Below are 6,771 nucleotides of genomic sequence, written 5' to 3'. Positions count from 1 at the left end.
CCTACACTGCTGTGGAAAATCAAGATGGGTAGTGGAATTTATATGGCAAATGGAGGTTGTAGAAGGCATATGCTCCTTGTAGCTCAAATTAAGGCAAGACAATAATAACCTAACTGGTGATAGTGTTCATCAGATCTATCATATGAAACAGTCTCTCTTCTTGGGACTCTAGCAAAGTCATTGCATACGTCTTTAAAGGTGCTGACGGCGCAGATTCTGCGGGGCAGGCACACTTAGACATTTTTTGCTCAGGCTTCTTTGTAGGATTATTTGTAGTGTGTGTATCTGTCTGTATGAGTGTATGTACACTTGTACGTGGGAGTGTATGTGTGCACATAGAGGCCAGAAGAGGGCATGGGGCACCCTCCTTTATTAAAACACGCCTATTCCTTTGAGGTAGGATCTGCCCCCTAATCTGAGGCTTGCATTTTCTCAGCTAGGCTAAAGTCAACAAGCTCAGCGATCCTCCTGCCTCCGCCTGCCTCAGGACAAGGGCTGTAGGTGTGTCTGGGACACCCAACTTATTGTGTGGGTGCCGGGAACCAAACTCCCATCTTCATGATTTTGCAGCAAGTGCTCATAACTGATGAGCTATCTATCCTGGCACACTCTTATTTGGACTTCTTAATAACTTGATTTTTTTTCTTAAATCCTCTTTATTTTTTTCTCTTTTTTGGTAGTGTTTCTTGTTACCTAAAGGAGTGGTTTCTGTAAACTAAGGTGTCTAATACATAAAGACATTCTACAATGAGAGGTGCAACATCTGAGAGGGTTTGACCATCAGCTCAGCAACTCTGTGGGGCTGAAGGTGTAGTAGGTTTGAACCCTCTATCTCCACTTATTGCTGAAGGACCTCAGTAAACTGTGGGTCTATCTGAACCCTACACTCCTGGCCTGCATACCAGCATGAGTACCCGAGTCGACGCTCGGGTTTCTGTGAGGAATAGACAGGACCGCACTGAGTACCTGGAGGTCCCAGATGCCCGATAGCTGTCAGACCTGTTCCTACTTCTAAAGTCACTGAGATCAAAGCCAATGAGCTCACTGTAGACTCCTGACTCACAAAAGACTCATGCTTCCAGTGATTTCTAGAGAGACCTAACTGAGTATTTTATCATCCAACTTGGAGAAGCCCATGGTGCCTAAGACAGTAAAAGTGGTAGAAACCGTCTGTGGCAGTGTTTCTCAACCTGTGGGTTGTGGCCCCTTTGGGTCAAACAACCCTGACACAGGGGTTGCTCAAGGCCATTAGAAAACACATATTTACATTATGATTTATAATAGTAGCATAATGTGACCTATGAAGTAGCAATGAAAATAATCTTATGGTTGGGGCTCATCACAAAGTGAAGAACTGTATTAAAGGGCTTCAGCATTAGGAAGGTTGAAAAGCACTGGTCTCTGGCATCTGTGGTGGTTTGAATATACTTGGCCCAGGGAGTGGCACTATTAGGAGATGTGGCCTTGTTGGAGGAACTGTGTCACTGTAGGGGTAAGTAATGGGATCTTCCTCCTAGCTACCTAGAAGTCTACTAGTCTTCTCCTCGTTGCATTCAGAACAAGATGTAGAACTCTCAGCTCCTCCAACACCATGTCTGCCTGGGTACTGCTATGCACCACCCCCACCCCTAGATAATAATGGACTGAACCTCTGAACCTGTAAACCAGTCCCAATTAAATGTTGTCCTTTATAAGAGTCATGGAGTCTCTTTACAGCAATGGGAACCCTAAGAGAGTATCCTTTAGACCAAGCATCTTGAGCTCTCTTTATCTTTTCTAAAAACCTCTAACATCCTCTAGAAGAAATTCTCTAGGCCTTAAAGCAAGCACTGCAGGAGAGGGGTATGCCCTTAGTGCTGGAAGTGAGTATGGAGAAGGGTAGCAGGTTCGGCTCAGGCATGTGTCTGGGCAACAGTGCCAACACTCCACAAGTCCAAGCTAATGTCCCCCATACCTTCTGTGGATATGAGATTGCTCCAGAAGATATTAGCATTCCCAACCCCTGATCTATGGTGGAGGACAGATACACTTTATCTTTATAGTAAAACCTTGTAAGCTGCAGAGACAACTACAGAGCAAAAGGGTCAAAGGCAGCAATCTCCTCAAAAATGAAGTTCATGCCAGCCATGGGCAGAAGAGGGCATCCAGAGACCTGCCTGCCACAGTGCCAAAAGGGGGAAGATGTCTAGAGACCCATCTGGCTCCACTTCATGCTGCAGCCCTGGTAAGATGAGGACACCAAGAGGCCAACCTGCTGCCACACCACACAGGTGGGCTGTAGATACACAGAGCCCTGCCATAGCCACACCACACAGCATGAGCAGAGGGAGGAGAGCCAGATACTCACCAACCACATTACCTGTCCACTGTGGGAGCCGTGACAATGCGAGTATGTAGTGGACAGATAGCAGACAGAAATGTTGAGCAGTTTGAGCATTAGGAAGAGATGTAGAACTGAAGATGCATAGAGGAACAGCCTGATGTGCCACCTGAAGCCATGGTGAGGTCCTAGCCTATGCTGCCCCTGAGGGCAACGTCTTGATCTGTGTCAATGTCCATAACTTATATTACCACTAAATATCATGTGGCCATCCCTGGTCTGGGCTACTGCCTGTCAAAGAGCTGTGCAGGGCTGACCCTGCCCCTCAATGGAGGTAGCATTCTGGAGCACTGTCCCTACCCCTCACCAACTGCAGCCTTTGTGAGAGTGGCCTGTACCTCACCTGGGCAGCACTGTAGAACTGGCCCTGATGGTGAAGGCACTGGTGAGCCAGCCCCAAGGGTGTGAATGCAAGAGAACTGTTCTAGCCCCTCATCAACTACAGCACTTGGGAGAGTGGGTCCTGCACTGAGACTGGGAGGCACAGTAGAACTGGCTCTGGTGGCTTGGGGCTGGTGAGCCATCCCTGAGGGCAGGATAGCAGGAGAGTTAGCCCTGCCCCTGAAGGCTGCAGCATTGGGTGAGCTAGCTCGGGCAGTACTAGAGAGCTCCAGCAATGGCATGGGTGTGGGAGAGCTCGCAGGCAGACCCACTCAGCTACCACCCAGGCCCAGGTGGAGGGCTTTGAGTCAGCTCACCCCATAATCTACATCATCTGCGAACTACTGGAGCGTGTGAAAGGGCCAGTCCTGCAACCCCAAAGCTGCAGGATCTCTATGACACAGGGCAACAACAGGATAACTGAGAGGAGTCCCAGTGAGGATCCAGTATTGATGGTGGCACAGAAGCCAGAGGCCTGGAACCAGACCAATGACTCATTTTAACGAACATTTGCAAGTGAAGTTGTGCGGACAGAGGGATACACTGTGAGACACACTATGACACAATACAGCTTCCATGATGAGATGTTCTCTATGCTTTGTTTTGTTTATTTTTTAAAAATTTTCTTTTTTGGGAGGGAGGACATTAAGAGACAGGGGAGATGAGTGGCATTGAGGTATAAATGTCAAAATCACAGAGTCAATAAAACAATAAAAAATAAAATAAAATTCACAAATGTGGTCCTAAGTTTATTATGATTGGAGCAATAGAAAAGATCATAACACACAATTACCAAAAAATAACTCCAATTTTAAATTTCATATACCTCCATAATATAGTACTTCCTGTTTCTTTCAAAATTCACCATCAGAGAGACTGCATGGTGCAACAAAAGCAGGCAGCCACTAAATGCTTGACTGCTCTTCTGCTAGAAAGAGGGAGTCACATTAGGAATGAATGTGTTTAATCTCAACAAATGGGCAGCCTAGGAAGATTGCTTGGCTCCATCTTCACAGACAGAGTGGAATGGGAGGCCGTGTACTGGGAACACACTCGTTTGTCTAGAAAAAGCGCTCTTAACCTTTTCTCACACTGATACATAATTTCAGTTCTCTGATCAGTCCACCATACAACGATACGTGTTACCCTAAAGGTCAGGTGTCTTATTAGATTCTCTTCATCACTTTACTGAAACAGTAAGCCAAACAAAGCATGCATTTACCCTGATTCCTTAATGCAAATATATCTATAAGACCAATATCATAGTTATGTTACTATTTGAGGGTGTTTTACATAGTTCTTCACAGTAGCAGTGTAGTCCCTAGCATGATGGGATTAAGGATGCAAAACCTTTAGGAGGTAAAGCCTTGTGAAAGGTTATTATTGAAGGCATTAACAGTAGAAGGGAGGAACGTAGCTTTCTTAAGACCCCTGTGTTATGTTTTGTATGTTTGTCAGGTTTCATTTATGCTGTGATAATATGCCCTGACAAAAAGCAACTTAGGGGAAGAAAAGTCTTGTTTTAGATTACAATTACAGTTACAAGTTATAGGTATAGTGAACCGCTGTGGGAATATCAAGCAGGAACATTTAATAGCCACGTGTATCATAGCCACAGCAAAAGCCAAGAACAGAGAGAAATGATTGTATCCATCCTGCTTGCTTACCTGTGCCCAGCTCGATTTCTCCGTTCCTATACATTCAAAACCCTCTGCCTAGGGGATGATGACGCCCACAGTGGACTGAATCATCCCATATCAATTAACTTAATTAAGTGATTCTGTGTTGTGTTAACTTGGTAAAGATAAACTATCACAGATCTGTAAATCCACCCCTCCAGCCCTGCCACACGCACATCAAGCTCATGTGTTTAAATACTTGATCATCAGCTGCTGTCACTGTTTGGGGACCTAAGGCCTAGCTTGGTGAACTTGGCCACGAGGGATGGGACTTTGAAGATCATATTTATATCCAGTTATGGCCCAAGAACTTGTTGCTTCCTAGTTGGTGCCAAGTCATGTCATGGATGAACTACCTGACGTGCTTTTTCTATCATGTACACAACCGTACCTCTCAAACTGTAGTTAAAATAAACCTATTCTCTCTTGAGTTCGTTCTAGATCATATGAAAATGTCGCTGGTCTAGATCCCATGAGCGTAGGTTGTTACACAAAGAGTAAACCTGGTCCCTGAATCTCTCTTGCTCCCTAAGTGGCCATGTGATCTCTCTATTTCATGCATATCCATACATAATGCTGCCCTCCACAATGTGACAGAGGCAGAATGCCCTCACCAGAGCTGAGCAGATGTTAGCACTATTCCAAAATTAATTGTAAGCTAAATAGACCTCTTTTTTTTTTTAGAAATAAAATAGCCTCAGGGATTTTGTTATAACACAAAATGAACTAAGGCATCTATCTACTTGGGTGATATGGCTGAGCAGAGAACCGCAGAGATGCACAATACCATAAAATGTTATTTTCCAATTACAGGGCACAACATATGTGCATATCCTCTATAACATACATAGCATGAAATGTTAAAGAACTAGGAAGTTGCAGGGTTTGAGTACCTGTTATCTTTGACTTTAATAGAACATGGCACTTGTAACTTGATTTTTAATCTGGCTTTGTTTAACCAGCTTACAAAATCCTCTTAAGTTCAGCACTCAAATGCCAGGCCACAAGGAGGCTTCTTGGACCTAGCTCAGGTAGTGAGGGGCAGGAGGAAGGTAGAGAAAAAGAGGCCTGTGTGGAAAATACAGAGACTAGGCCCTTGCTCCAGGATGCCAACCTGTGGTAAAGCCAGAAGGAACAGAGAGGAAGCTTAGCCTGATCTTGTAAGGGAGACCCTGAGAGAAGGTAGGAGGACTGGGGAGGGGTCTGGGTCTGAGGAGCTAAACTTTAAGGACCTCTTATTCCTCAGCAATGGCAGTGCAAGGGTCAGGCCCCTCCCCTGGCATCACTAACTACTGCCTCATTTCTTCTCATCTCTCAGTCCCAACTCCCTGTTGGAGCTGTCAGGGAGCAATGGCCACCTGCTTCACACTTCTCCCTTTGCCCGACCCACATCCTGTTTGTAAGTATTTTTTTTTTCCATAAGCTGTTGGAGGTCAGGAGCTGCGTGGCTTCCTGCCTCACCCTGAAGGAACCTGGCATAGAGCTCAACCTTTAGGAGAGGCTCGGTGGACACTTGTGGCATCAAGCCAATGGCCAGCCCAACCCCGTGATTCCAGGCACTGCCCTCCACAGCCTTATCTCAGCCTTACTTCCTATTTGGATATCAGGTTTGGGTAACAGGTGCACCTGCACCTGGCTTTATCACCTGGGCGAGAGGAACGGGGGTCACCTTTCAGATCAGACTCGGGGAGGAGGGGAAGTTGGAGCGTGAGGTCACAGAGCGTGAGGTCCCGGTTTCCAGGCTCTCAAAGTGGTTCTGTTCTCTCATTCATTTCTTCACTTATTCACTCACCCATCCTTCCTCTCTCCAACAATGTGCTCTGAACACTGACTCTATGTCCAGCCCTGCAGAAAAACATCCCATCCCCACCCCCTGCTTGGATTGTGGTCAAGCAAAGTATAGGTTTCTGAACTAGGCGGTTATAGTTTCAGCGTCTGGGTCTTCACTGACACCTAGGAAGCCATGGCTCTCTCTTCCTTGAGCTTCTGTTTCCCTTCCTTGTGACCAGGATTTATAAGGCCTCTCTTGCAAGGCGGGAGGTGCTGGGACGGATATAATCACCAACTTCCATTTGAAGTCCCATCCATCGCAGCTCCTCTTCCTGATGTATCCCAGCCAGTCCTGTATCTTCTCGCGACTTTCCCACCTCTTTGCTTTGGTCTGTTCTGCTTCAGTGGTCATCATAGCTTTCCAAAGGGCAGTGCCCAGAATGCCAGCATCTGCATCGCCCAGGAGCCTGCTAGGATGTCAGTTCCTGGATCCCAGAAAGTTATACAGATAGAAAAGAGATTTTTTTTAATTTTTGAGATTATAATTTAATTACATTTCTC

The 6,771-nt window shown here is 45.9% G+C and overlaps 1 long non-coding RNA gene across 2 annotated transcripts in view; it reads right to left on the bottom strand.

Moving 5' to 3' along the window:
- Positions 1 to 3,382: 3,382 nt before the first annotated feature.
- The window catches only part of Gm33248, a 28,994-nt gene continuing 25,605 nt past the window's right edge, over positions 3,383 to 6,771 (bottom strand). For both annotated transcript variants that reach the window (XR_378521.3, XR_378520.4), the window contains exon 3: positions 3,383 to 6,695. This is a non-coding gene — a long non-coding RNA (predicted gene, 33248). The remainder of the gene's footprint in view (positions 6,696 to 6,771) is intronic.

Source organism: Mus musculus, chromosome 7, assembly GCF_000001635.26.
Source record: "Mus musculus strain C57BL/6J chromosome 7, GRCm38.p6 C57BL/6J".
NCBI lineage: Eukaryota > Metazoa > Chordata > Mammalia > Rodentia > Muridae > Mus > Mus musculus.
This window is presented reverse-complemented; position numbering and strand designations above follow the sequence as displayed.